Source organism: Neofelis nebulosa, chromosome 2, assembly GCF_028018385.1.
Source record: "Neofelis nebulosa isolate mNeoNeb1 chromosome 2, mNeoNeb1.pri, whole genome shotgun sequence".
NCBI classification, from domain to species: Eukaryota; Metazoa; Chordata; class Mammalia; order Carnivora; family Felidae; genus Neofelis; species Neofelis nebulosa.
In genome coordinates, this window is record NC_080783.1 from 158,103,404 (window position 1) to 158,118,580 (window position 15,177).

Genomic DNA, 15,177 nt, shown 5'->3' on the forward strand with positions numbered 1-15,177 from the left:
TTTTTCCCCAATTCCCTCAAAAGCATTTTTCTCATATCAAACATTTTCAATTTTTATGAAGTCCAATTTTTCAATTTTTCATTTGTGGATTGTGCTTCTGGTGTCATATGTGTAAGAATTCTTTGCTCAATCCAAGATCATGTAGAGTTTCTTCTAAAAGTTTTATTGGTTAAAGTCCATGACCTATTTTGAATTTAACTTTTGCTTGAGGAATATCTAGGTTCTTTGTTTTGATTTGCCTAGTGATGTCCAATTGTTCCAGCACCATTGATTGAAATGACTATCCTTTCCTTATTAAATTGCCTTTGTACCTTGGACAAAATTCAATTGAAAATATTTATATGGGTTTATTGTTAGACTCTTAATTCTGTTCCATTGATCTATGTTTCTATCCTTTTACCACACTGTTCTCATTACTGTAGCTTTATAGTAAGTCTTAAGATTGGGTGGTTTGAGTCCTTCAACTCTGTTCTCATGTTTTCAAATTATTTAAGTTACTTTATTTCCTTTGCTTTTCCATAACATGTTACAGTCAGCTTGTCTAGATCCACAAAAATATCCTGTTGGGATTTTTATTTATGTTTCTTTAACTATATAAATGTTGAAAGGGTAGTTTGGAACAAAGAGCAGCCAGTGCCTTGCTTATAAGAAAGACATCAGGGATGTGAGAGATCCATAAAGAATTGTCTCTACAAAATTTACACCTAAATATTTCTTATTCATATAGCTATTATAAATTTATAAATGGAGTTTTTTAAGTTTCCAATTATTCATTGTCAATGTATCCCAATACAATTGGCTTTTGTATATTGATCACTTTTCCTGCAATTTTTTTTAAAATCTCTAAGACTAGAATTTTTTTTGTAGATTTGTTGGGATTTTCTATGTAAAAAATTCTGTCATCTAGGAATAGGGAGACTTTTGTGCCCATCATTTGCTTTTTATTTCTGTTTCTTGCCCTATCATGCTGAACAGAACTTCCAGTATAGTGACAAATACAAATGGTGAAAGCAGACATCCTTGCCTTGTTGCCAAGCATTGGCAGAAAGGCATTCAGTCTTTCACCATTCAGTATGATGTTAGGTTGTGGGCTTTTGTAGATGCCACTTTTCATACACAGATTTAAGGGACTCCTTTCCTCACCTCCTTACTCCCTGTGATTTCTCCCATAACTCTGTTTCTCAGAAGCACACTTTTCTGATGCTGTGTCCATAAATCCAGGCCTTAACCTCCCTGTTTGCTCAGCGCTTCCCCCTACTGGGTCTACCTTGAAGTGGAGAATTCAGAGAAGAGCTTTAGGTGCCATTTCTATTCCTGCCACCACTATTGTAGGGATGCAGCTTCATTACTGAGGCTCCATCCCATAGAAGGCTATCTTTATAGCCTTCTTATTAGAGAGAGAGAGAGAGAGAGAGAGAGAGAGAATTTTGGGAGGCGATTTTTCTGTCCATGCATAATGCACTGTTCTAGGATTTGGGACACCTAGAGTGTAATCCAAGAGATACAAGGAGAAAAACAAACAAATAAGGAATCCACTGCTATATGGAATATTCTTCACATTTTTGTTTCTGTCTCCAGTCTGACTGCTAATATTTACTTTTCAAAGATCTCAGATAGTTCATTTATTTTTTTGACTAGGCATTTTTAGCTGTAAAAAGTGAGGGATAGGTTGTTCACTCCTTAAATGAAATCAGAAAACTATCAGCCATTTTGTAAGGTTGCAGCCTCAAGCTTACACAACACCCAGGCTTACACCTCATTGACCAAAACTTAATAATTTGACCATACTCACTGGCAAAGGTGCATGGCCAAATGGCCAGCCAAAACCTAGAGGCTCTATCACCACAAAAAAAGAAAAAAATGGAAAAATAAATATAGAAAACATCTAGCAGTTTCTGTACCCCTATTCTTTTGTTTTTTAATGTTTTTATTTATTTTTGAGACAGAAAGAGACAGAGCATGAGCAGGGGAGGGGCAGAGAGAGAGGGAGACACAGAATCCAAAGCAGGCTCCAGGCTCTGAGTTGTCAGCACAGAGCCAGATGCTAGGCTCGAACCCACGGACTGTGAGACCATGACCTGAGCTGAAGTCGGACACTCAACCGACTGAGCCACCCAGGCGCCCCTCTGTACCCCTATTCTTACCTACAAAAATCTCAATGTCTAATAGGGGAGAACGGCATGCAAGCCATGAGTTACATTATTATGTTGTAAGTACTATAAGGAAGATTTGTCCTTGTGAGCATAGTTTCCACAATGGAGTCTCTGGAATCTAGGGCACTCTGAAGATAGTCATGTAGGTCCCAAATCATTGTTATATTTTACAAAACTTCACAGAAGCCTTATGTTTATCTTTGATTAGTTTTCAAAAGTTAGCAAAGCATTAAATATCTTTCTCTTTGGTTGGAATTCTGTCCACTCAATTAATAATTGTTGTTTTCTCATCCTGATTAGAAATTTAGAATAGATGTAAAATTTCTCAGTTATTAAAAATATAAAACAAATTACTTTTCATGTAATAAGTGCGATATAGTAGATAGTATCTTTCAAAACATATTGTTGGTAGATTTTATTAGTCTAGATTCTTCTGACAGCAAATAAAATAGTAAAATTCAGGTTTTAGATGGTTTTTATGAAACAAAAAAGAAAAGGGGCATTTATTGCTCATATAATTGAGAAAAACATACTAGAATAAGCATTATTCATGATTTTTTGAGGGTTCAAAATATCACCAGCTAGCTTTTTGTCTCTTCACTTCTATGCAGCAGGGGCATTTTTCCAACTGAAGGGAAGATCGTTATTGGCCAAATAGGCTACCGGTGTACTTTCATAGTGACATCACTGGGAAGAGTCAATTCCTTTCTTCCAGAATCTATATTTCAATCACAGGAATGAGAGCTGATTGACCTTGCTCGGGTAGATACCCATTCCAAACCAATTACCATGGGCAAGATGATATGGTCCAAAGTTTGACCCATCATGGATTATAGGCTCACCCTTATGATCATGGTATGGTTTCTAGATGAAGAAAGAAGACAAAGAAAAGAATGTGTGTTGGGAAAAGAAAATAACAGGTACCAAGAATTAATCTAGAGAATAATAAGAGAACCAATATTACACCTGAGATTATTTACTTGTCTTTTAGTTGGCTATCTTATTTCTTATTCACCTCCATAGTTATATCATTCACCAACATTTTCCATTGAGAAAGATCATAATCAAAAAAGTTTCTGAAATTATTAGTTAGAATATATTCTAAATTTAACTTTCTTCTTTCTGTCAAGGGTTCTGAATTGTCACTTTGTATCCCCAAGTCAAGAATATTTTCTGTCATTAGAGCCAGAGAGGAAATATCAACTTCATTTTAGCTATAGGTGGTATAGATCAGAAAGCTCTTTATTTTATTTTTTCTCCATTCCTTTGCCACATTCCAGCTGTGATAGAGATAACCTAGCACCAGGCCTGAGTGTTAATTTGAAATATTATAGTTTCCCACTTAAAAAAATTTCCAAATTGTTTTTACTTAAATTTTCAACTGTCACCTAGTAAATATATATTAAATGAATAAATTATAAATGAATACCCAATAAACATTGTTCATTCAGAATATCAAATACAAAAGTTTTTTGTCTTTTTGTGAGATCTTGTAATTTCTCCTCTATACACTTAATGTTTGTGATGCATGCTTCACCCTAATTTAAACTGCGATTTCAGCTTTTTTTTTCTTTTTCTTTTTTTCTAGCCTGTGGCTCATGCATTTCTGGAAACAGTATTCCTAACATCACATCAATTTTAAAAACTTGACTGCATTTCTCATGTTTCTGTCCTCCTTCCAGCATCTCAGAATCTATCCAGTGCCAATGTGTCTGGGATTCTCAGTTCCCAATATATTTGTTCCAGTTTGGGAAGCCAAATAACAATGTATACTTAGAAACAGATTTTACTCCCTTAACTAACTCTTGATAATGACTGAATTAATATTCCTTCATTTAGACCTATGCACCCTGTTATGCTTTTTACTACCAGAACTCCATTCTAAATATGTAACGTTCTTTTCTCCATTCTGTACATGTGTTAACACAATAACTTCTTAAAAGCTTTCCCCTTGTTTTTTTTGTTTGTTTTTGTTTTTGTTTTTGTTGTTGTTGTTGTTTGGTAAAGGCAACTCCATGGGATTATTTTTGGCTGTATTCATTCTTTCTTTCTTTGTTTAATGTTTATTTATTTTTGACAGAGAGAGAGACAGAACATGAGCGGGAGAGGGGCAGAGAGAGAGGGAGACAGAGAATCTGAAACAGGCTCCAGGCTCTGAGCTGTCAGCACAGAGCTGGACACGGGGCTCAAACTCACGAACTGTGAGATCATGACCTGAGCTGAAGCCGGACGCTCAACCAACTGAGCAACCCAGGCTCCCCGATTCTTTCAAGTTGTTTACTAGTTTTAGTACAACTTTGTGTATTTCGGTCATTTGATCCATGAACAATCCTGACATAGGAAAATATGGAAATTTTTGGCTAATCAATATCAAGATGAGAAATTGAGGCATTACCAATCTGCCCTTTCTTTTTTACTATGTAGAATTCACATATCTTCTCTCATGTTTATGTGTCACTTTCATGTAGAAGCTTTTTTTTTTTTTTTACCTCTTCTAGGTAGAGATGGAGAGGTAGATAGCTTGTGGGTACTCTGTAATGATCCTGACTATTGGTATTCATGACTTTGGGAACTTGCTTCTAACCAATAGAATACCTCAACATTGAGGTGATGTCATGCCCATGATTAAATTAGAAGAGATTATAACTTTTGATAGCAGACTCTCTTTTTTGGCGGCTTTGACAAAGCAAGCTGCCATGTTGGTGAGCTGCCCTATAGAGAGGCCCACATGACAAGGGACTAAGAACAGCCTCCAGCTTACAGCCATCAAGCAACTGAATCTAGCCAACAACCACATGAACTTGGAAGTGTATCCTTCCCCAGCTGAACGTTCAGAAGAGGTATATGTCATAGTCAAGACCTTGACTGCAACTTTGTGAGAAACTCTAAAGAAGAGGTACCAGATAAGCCAAGCATATATTCCTGACTCACAGAAATTGTGATATAATAAATGTGTGTTGTTTGAAGTAATCGAGTTTGTGATAATTTGTAACACACCAACAGATAATTAATACAGATGGTCTTTAGGCCTTTATAATATTCTGTACATATTCTTATCATAGCACTTATCACATCCTATTCTCTATTATACGGATGACTCCCAAATTTGTATCTCTAGACTAGACCTTTCTGCTGAGCTTCATATGTAAAACTTCATTTCAATGTCCTATACATACCTCAAACTGATTATGACTAGGATTCAATCTCTAATTGCTTCTTCTACTATATTTCCTATCATAAATAGTGGTATCGATATCTGCTCAACTGTTGAAGTTAACTTGTGAATTCTTCTTGATTTTCCTCTTTTCTCTGCGATCCTTTTAAAAAGTAAGTCAGGGGTGCCTGGGTGGCTCAGTCGGTTAAGCGGGCTGACTTTGGCTCAGGTCATGATCTCGCGGTCTGTGAGTTCAAGCCCTGCGTCGGGCTCTGTGCTGGCAGCTTAGAGCCTGGAGGCTGCTTCAGATTCTGTGTCTTCCTCTCTCTGCCCTTCCACTGCTCAAGCTCTATCTCTCTCTGTCTCAAAAATAAATAAAAAAACATTAAAAAATTTTTTTTAAAAAAGCAAGTCAGATATATGTCTTTGTTTAAAACTTTTCTATGTTTTCCATGGATTGCTCTTATAATAAAAATCCTTATGATAATCTGTAAGACTTATTAAGTTGCTTATTTAAATCTAACCACCACTTTCCACTTCTCACCTTATGGTTTTTCTCAAGGCAGCCATAGTAAGTGAACATCTAGATTTTTGAACTTTCGTGCTTCCTCTTTTCATGATTTTCTATATTATACTGTTCCCTGTCCATGCTTATCTACTTCGTACGTCCTTTGCTCAATCTGCTTCCACTGATCTTCTGATCTCAGCTTAAATTCACTTTCACCAGGAAGCCTGCCTTGATAATTCCTTTGTCCAACCTGTCTGTGTAAGGATCTCCTCTGTCATCACCTCCAAATGACCTGTATTTTTTCCTTTCCCAGCACTATCCCATTGTTATACTGTAAACTTCATAAAGGCAGGGACTGTGTTGAATTTTTTCACCCAGTGAATCCCTTATGCCTGTTTTAATTTATATTTCCTGTTCGCTGTGATGATCGCATCTTTTCATGTGCATATTCGCCATTTATATATCTTCCTTTGTGAAGCATATGTTCAAATTGCCCATTTTAAATTGAGATGTTTATCTTATTGAGTTGTAAAAGTTCTTTATATCTTCAGGATACAAATCCTTTGTCAGCTATGCATATTACAAATATTTTCTTCTGTCTGTGGGTTGTATTTTCATTTCCTTAACAGTATCTTCCAAAACATTTTTAATTGATTAAATTCCTTCTTTATAATATTTTTCTTTTAAAATGATTTTTGCTTTTTGTATCCTAGGGAATTTTTGTCTAATTCAAAGTGATGAAGATTTTATACTTTGTTTTGTTCTAGAATTTTTATTTTCTTTTATACTTAGATCAATCATACATCTCAGGTCAATTTTTCTGTATGTGAGGTAAGAGTTAAAATTATTATTATTATCTTTTTCCATATAGATACTCAGTTGTTTCAGCACCATATGTTGAAAAGACTATTCTTTTTCCATTGGATAACTTTGGCATCCTTATGAAAATCAATTGACCAAGCATATGTGGATCTCTTTCTGGACTCAATAACCATAGCTCATGAGATCATTGGGTAGCCTTTTCAACTTAATATATAATGTAGAAGAAGAACCTTTTGGAAAGAACATAAGATTTCAGCAGAGACTGAGAAGAGACAAGGAAGATAATAATGTTACAACTAGCTATCTCCTCTCCCTTTACTCATTCTCCACTCAGAATAACTCACCTACCACACAGGATTAGTCACTTCCAGGAAGACGGAAGTAGGTTATTCAGGTCACAAAAGCCACTTAACCACATAAGTGTGACTCCTCTATTAGATTTTCTTTGGAAGTTGTAGATAGCAAGTGAAAGTCAGAACAGGTGCATATTATGATTTTTACTTTCTCAGTCTGTTTCTTGGCCCTGCTTAAGTCTCCAGTTAGATGCATATAGCTATCATTACATTAGAAAATTTTCATTTAAGCTCAGTAGATAAGTATAGATGAAACCATCATAAGAAAAAAAACCTAATCAGGGTAATTCACATTCATGGCAACTACTAAAGCCGAGAGTGAATGCATATCAAGAATAATAGTACAAGACTAATTGATCTATACGGATAAAAGGGATAAAATGAATCCATATTTACACTTACATTGGTTCCACATCCTATGCTATTTTAATTCACAGCTTACTTTGAAATGTCTTTGAAAGGTATTGTTTGTTCAATGAATACACTTAAAAATAGTACCTTGACTGAACCCTGGGGTCCCATGGCAGATTTCAGAGCAGATAGGAGAAGAGTTTTTAGCATTTTGAATAACTCCTAATTTTCAAGTAAACATTGCTCTTCTATAAGATACTTCTGTCAGGAAGCCTCATGTTGTGTTAGATGAAAGCATCTTTTTGTCTTGGTGGCTGTCTCCTGTATTAACCATTTCTATAAGGCATTGCTGACAGAAGTTCAAGATGCACTTCCTGAGATTCACTGTGTGTTGGGTCATCCTAAGAGTAAGAATCACCCTGTAGGTATATTTGAACATTACTTGCACATATAATGTAATGACAATTTTTATATTTGAATCATTTTCTTATACTTCTTTTACTTCCGTATCATATGCAACATTCTCATTTGCATCATTTTTGTGGCCATTAACTTGTTTGGGGTTATCTTGGTTATTTGGAATTTTGATTTATTCTTCTATTTTTTTGGTAAACTTCATAAAGATAAGTACTACAGCCTACTCATCTCTGTATTCTCCAAAGCACTAATGAAGCACCATGAATTTGGTTATATTCAATGTATATTTGTGTAGTATTAATAAATACCAAGACTAATTCTATAGTTATATACTAATCATATTATGAAGCTTCCAGTCTACTTCATTGCCAGGAACACAATTAAGTTCATGGCCCATCCAATTCTCAATAATGAGAAGACAGGTTTGACAGTGTGGGATGATTAAAATGTTTAATGTTCAATTAGTCTTCTTGGATTAAGTCTAGTAAAGAAAAAGATAGATAATTTAAAGTTATATTATAGAGAATATTATTTTACAAAAACCTTAAGAGGGCAATTTGAAAAGGGCATTGATTGCTCAAAACATAAAATATCCAAGGCACCATTTTTGAAACTACAAAGACCAGATAAAAGGATTATAAATATACTGAAAGTGAGTGATACAGACTAGAAACCTGAAAAATGTGGCAAAACTCGGTATGAAGAATTTATTTAATCTAGCAGAAATAGGAAAAGGTGGACAATATAAATGACTCTTAAATCTACAGTGACATCTATTATCATAAATTACCAACATGAGGAATGCCATGATATCAAAAGTAATTTTCTTGAGTCATTACATTTCAAAGACATAGCACAATAGCAAGTATATAAAAATATGAATGTGTGAAATGTGAACAAATTTCCCCCACTGGGAAGCGAAGGAAGTTACAGGTCTTTGTGAAGCATTTCAAGAATGAAGTCAGCAATAAACAGTGGTAGAGTTGGTGTTGGGGGTTGTGGCGTGTACTTGTGGGCACCTACCAGCAATGGAATGTGCTCCCAAAGTTTAGGAACATGAATTTGGTGACATTTGCCATTATTAGAAATAACTTGTTTTAAGAGATGGTATGTGAATATGCTGCCGCTAAGGCAAGGAGCCCCCATAGCACAACCATTTTAGGCTAATTTTTTTAAGAGCGCTCATGTCAAATCTTGCTTTCCCACATGGAGTTGCATTCCATTTGACAGAACATGTGCTTTGGAGGAGACCTTGGGGGCAAAGGAGTTCCACTTTCTGTCTAATTACATAAAATACTGAACAAGTAGGTGGTCTTGGTCTGTGAAAACTTTCTACAAATTTACTCATTCTAAAAACCTACACTCTAATTCTAGATTTTTTTCTGAATGTCCTTCTGAGATAAAATCTGCAATTTGACTCATTTTAAAATGAATTTTATACCTGAATTAATGCCTTTCAATGTTTGAATTTAGTTCTTCCTGAAAACTTCTACCAAGCTAGCTAAGTCTTTCCAGTCGCTGGTGCAACATGACTTCCAGTTCTCTCATGATCCTGGTTGCTCTTAACTTGTTCCCTTTCTTTTGAATGAATTCTCATTTTTCTGTATCTTTAAAGTATTGTGACTCCCACTGCCATAAATAATAGGCAATATATTGGAAGAACTAATTCATGAAAGAAGAAATATAAATTTCCAAAAAATATGCAAAAATATTTAATTTCCATACTAATCAACTGGGTGCCAATTAAAGCAAGATACCATTTTTGGCATATGTGAAATTGGCAAAGATGGAAGAAACAACACAAAATTCTGGCAAGGGTGCGAGGAAGAAGACACCTCAGTACATTGGTACACTAAAAGAAAAAAAAATCAGAGAAGTGCCCAAAAACTCTTGAACAAACCTGTTCGTATAGAAAAAAATGACAATGGGGGAATGGTTAAATAGATTATGGCACAATATAGCTATTAAAAGTGTTTTAAGATAATTTAATGACATTGGGGAAATGCTTGCAATTTCTTATTAAGGATTAAAACAAGTTTTAAAAATACTTCCAGAAGTGGTCTGATCAATTCTGAACCTTGCTATCTCTTCTTGGACTTTTCTATGCATCTTAGGTCACAGTGACTTTTTAAATTGCTATGTATCATATTAGAGTGCTCTAAAACCTCCAAATATTTTTCATGAGTACTGCTGTAAAGTCATGCTCTTGTCTTTTCTGAACCTAAGTGCCCTGCTTTACATTTGTTCCTGTCAGATTTCATTTGGTTTTATTGAACCCATATGTTTGTGTTGTTGAATGCTTTTTTTCTTTTTATATCGTTCCATATTGAACAGCCACTCACAGCTCTGCATGATCCACAGATCCATTTGCATGACATTAATGTCCTCATCCAACATTAATGCCCTTTTATCTATCAAAGATTATAGAGTATGTCCTTTTTCTTTTTTTTTACTAGAGATGAAAACCACTATAATCAGCATCACCAAAATATGTCTTGGACAAGCCATTTTAATTTGAGGTAAGACTGGCACTAAAGATGGAAAACCATTCTAAGTGAATTGAATGGTATCTGTTACACTTCTGGGGAAATTTAGGCATGTGGAGGAAAATTATTTTGGAAGATTACATAGATTTTTAAGTGACTTCATAAGCATAGAAATAGTATGTTTGAAAAGTTTTACGATGATAGATCAAAGAACTCTTAATGCATGGTGTAAGAGGCTGCTGGTGTACACACACTGCATATTTGTATTACTCAACAATTTTAGGCATGGGTTCAGGGGTAGTAAACCTCAATTTAATCCTGTAAAGTACCTGCAGATATTATCACCAGTTACAGCCCTTAAACAGAATGTCCAACCTATGTCATTCATCAACCAAATGCTATAGTTTTTTTGTCCTTAAAAGGAATTTCACATTGATCTGGAAGAAGGCAAACACTGGCTGCTTCTCTTCTCTAATTATTTTGTTTTTAGAGTCTCAACTAATCTCTCTCAATGGACAAACTAAGAAAATTTATATGGTAACATGCAAAGCATTTTTCCCAAGACAGCAAATAGTTTCCTATTAGGTGAGAAAGAACTTTAGGATGTGAAATTCTGTTTGCATTAAGGGAAAAGAATTTCTAGATAGCTTAAAGAAAATAATGTGCAAAAATAGAAAGTATTGAGAAGGGAAGAAAAATGTTGGGAGCTAAAGAGAAAAAAGTATGAAGGGCCTCTCTCCAGGGGAATATACCTTATGCCATTTTGGTATGGACAACCAAATATGGCATATTAAGTCCCTTTCCCCTGAACAAGCTCATCTGCCAATGTGCATAGGGAAAGGGAGGGGTGTGCAAGAGAGAAATTTGTTATTTTCAGATATGAGAACCGCCAGTTTCATTTTTTACTTTAAAAAAATCATCGCAACATTGCATAGACCTGAAGACCAAAGCAAAGTTGAAAAGGGAACTTAATTTTTGCAACATCTTACAAGGGAAGGAAAGAGGCATACACACAATATTGGTTGATCAGAGGCAAGGATAGATCTATCTTATGTTAACCAAAGATCATGAAGACATTAAAAGTCATGTTACTTCTACTATTGGTAGAGTTAAGTCACTTGAAAGTATTTCTAGCATATTAATTTCTGTATTTTTTTGGGTAAGGGAAATCATTTCCTCTCTTTTTGGCATTATAGGACCTAGAACAATATTCCCTAGTTTATTTTGTTTGAGGCATTGATACTGACATCCATTTAGTTTTCAATTAGCAATAATCACGCCTCGGATAAACCTCATTGGCTATGATACTGCCACTGCACAAAGCTACTGACATCCATTTAAAGAGAAATTTTTCTTAGGTGTTCTTAATAAGGATTATCAACATAATTCATCCATACAGTTGCACAAAACTGAGTAATTTTTTTTTTTTAGGCTATATGTCATCATGACTAAGAATACTATGCCAGAGACTGCTACATATTCATTAAACTCTGTTCCTTTTCCTCCCAGGCACATCAGACAACACTGCCCACCTCTACCAGGCCACGTGACTGAAACTACCCAGTGGAATATGGATGGAGTGTTGCATACTTGTGGACTTGTCCACAAAACCCTCTAACACAGAATCCTCCGTACTCTTTCCCCATTAGCAGGCCAAATGGAGAGGTTTCCAAGAATGCAGAGGAGGGCAAAGCTACATGATGGGAGAAGCCTGGGTCACTGAATCATCCTCAGAGACAAGCTGTTTGGAGAGGAGCATCTAAACAAACCTTATTCTCTTAAGCCACTGAAATTTTGGGGTTGTTGTTTACATCGATTAACCTGCCCCAATGAGGTATGGACTTTGGGTCAAATTGCCTGAGCTCAAAACCTCATTTCATCACCAGCTATGCAACCTTGGACAAGCTACTTAGCCTCTATGTGCTCCTGTTTCCTCATATGTGATATGGTGATAGTAACATTACGTACCTCACAGAGTATTTGAGGATATTGAATGAGGTATACAGCCCTATAATAAACATGGCATATAAGTTATTACTACTTTATTCCCAAAGAAGACTTTCATTTTAAGATCATATCCAAATAGGGGTCACCTACAGAGCTTGGTAAAGTACTGTAAGTTGATCTGTAAAATGAGAAACTATCCACATATAATGTTCAACTTCAAGAGTGTCGAATTTTCTAGAAAGAAAATCAGGGAGGAGCGGAGGAGGAAAGGAAGGGATGTAATGAAGGAGAGAGAGAGTTAAGAATGAAGACTTTTGTATTTTAAGCAGCTTATGTACTAACCCAACTTGCTAACAGGTCTGATACAGCAAGAAAGGAAATATACCTCAGCATTAGATAGTTAATGTGGAAAAAACTCATTCTGGAAGCTGACCAACATTTTCTCTTGTCATTGTTCACGATAGTAGTCTAGACCTAGCCTTTCTGCCTTGAGTACTGAGTATATTGAATATCTTCTCCCCCAACCCCAGCCTTGCTTTTTCTCTTTCAATGACAAATACTCTCTGGCTTCATTCACATGTCCTTACTTATCTTGTAAAAGCAAACCAAACTGAAATATACCAGTAGCCCTTTGCCATTTAGTAAGCTTTATTCTAAGGCATGGTGCCTATAAATAAAGCAATTTGATGCTAGGAAAAAAAAAACCTCACCAAGTGCACAACTCTGTGCGTTTACAGTCTCTTCTATAAATAGATGAAGATTACAGGTTTTTAAAGTGAATGAGCGACTACAGCAAAGATTGTGTGAACTCAGAAAAATGAGTGAAGCATAAAATATACTGTATGTAATAGAAATGGGTATTTACTCAGTAGCAATGACAACAAAGTTAAACACAAGAAAATTAGTACTTTGAAGATTTGGTAACAACGAACCATGAAATGCCCTGGTTTGTGTCCCTTTGGAGTTTCTCAGAAGATACTGTTCACTATGTAGACAAATACATGAATATATGAAGTTGGCTATTCGTTAAGATGTTCTTCACTTTTATGAAAGTGAGCTCCTATTTTTCTGAAGTCTCCAAGGCACAAACAAAAAGAAACCTATCTGTAGAGAAATAAGAGCTTTTCTGAAAATAAATTGTGCCTATTCTGAAAAGGGGGAAAAAAAGGAGAGGACTTAAAAAAACACAACTAAATGAGATTTTCTGCAAAGTTACAATGCCCAAGGACAGCCCTGATTTGATGCTTTAGCAATTTACATGGAATTTTACTCTGGTGGTTTCTCTAAGGTTCCACAGAAACAAGCAACAAAACAATATGTTATCTCTGAGTCAAAGAAACCATTTTCAGAGCCTAGTGACTATAGTTTCAAAATTCTCCACTTCTAACAGTATCATATGAGTGGACTATAAAGAAAAAACTCTTTGAGTTTTGCATGGTGATTAAGTCGTGTGGGGCATTTGGGGCTTTGATTTATCTTCCCAGAGGGTATCTGGCTCAAAGATCTTGTGTGGTACAGAGAGGGTGAGAAAACAAAGGGTAGCATTTCACCAGCCTGTGCAGTTGGGTAATTTCACTAATATAGGCAGCCCAACTGGTGTGAGAGATTAGGTCACGGGGTCTGGGGATATTTCGACATTAAGATGTACCAGTTCCACCAATCAACCTCCATAATCAACACCTCTTAGAAGATGAGTATCAGTGACATGATCATCTTCAATAACAAAGAAGCAAGAAACTCACTTTTACATTCTCTAAATTAGTCCTAGAATTCATGATAAAAGAATGTGGTGTAGTCTTAGCAATAAACATAGAGAACAGAGAATATGGACAATTACTGGGATATGTTCTTTCAATTATGTGAATCTTTCTGCACTTCAGTGTAGGGATTTCTCTGACCATAAGTAGAATCAACACTAATTGGAGCCTTAGGATTCCAGGCATAGACTTTTTCAGTAAGTCTTTTATGCATGTTTCCAGCTACCGTTTTGTTCTTTAAAAAAAATAGAAGTGGAAAAAGTATTAGAGGAGACATGAGGTAAGAATTTGACTCTCAGTATTGCCATTAGTCTATTTTAGAGCTGTGGACAAGTCACTTCACTTCTATAGGTCTATTTTTTTCAAGACAGAGGGGTTGGATTGGCTAGTCTCTAAAGCCCCTTGAAGCTCTGAAAGTCTAGAATACTTAACAAAGGCTAGCACTGGCTTCTTCAGTCACTGGATCTCTGAATACTATTAAAATGATGAGGTCTTGACTTTTAAAAATGCAGTTCAGGGAAAGCATCTTTATCCCCCCTCATGTCTCTGGGACTATAAATCACTTGTGCTAAGGCATGCAAACACCTGACACTGGACGACATGGTTTGTTCTTTGCATTTGACATGCCACATTAAACGCTAGATGGGTATGCTAAAAAAAATAAATAAATAAACCATCTGATTATATTATCTTGCTTATTAAAGTTAAAGCTGAGCTTACTATTAGCATCCAATTAACGCCACCAGGTAAAGTACTTAGTGTTGTCTTTTTTCTAAGGAAATAACCAGTGATTCTCTTCTGATGCCTTTATACTTCTGGAAAGGTCAGCAAAGTCCCCAATTCAGACTCTTGCTCTCACAACGGCTGATTCATTCCAAACCTTCAAAGAACCATCTCCTTATATATTTTTCTCTTCCCACAATGGTCACAGTTCTCTAACCATATAATAAAAATCATGCAAATCTGAGTTCTGCTTACGCTAAAGACAGGCTGATTTTAATAAGGGGTCCAGTGTTCATTCACTTCAGTGTGAATGCAGCTTGATGTAGTGTTTTTCCATGTGACTTTGGCAGAGCTGTGATTGTCAGAGCCTACAATACAGATGGTTATACTTGCGGGTCTGATCTTTGACGACTGTGGCATCTGTGTTCTCGGTTCCAGGTTAAGCAGCTTCTCTTTCTTCAATAGGCCAGCCATTGAACATTATTTTATGTACTCTTTACAATTGG

At 35.7% G+C, this 15,177-nt stretch overlaps 1 pseudogene; it reads right to left on the reverse strand.

Moving 5' to 3' along the window:
- Nucleotides 1-11,491: 11,491 nt before the first annotated feature.
- LOC131505734 (U4 spliceosomal RNA) lies at nucleotides 11,492-11,569 on the reverse strand (annotated as a pseudogene).
- Nucleotides 11,570-15,177: the final 3,608 nt, after the last annotated feature.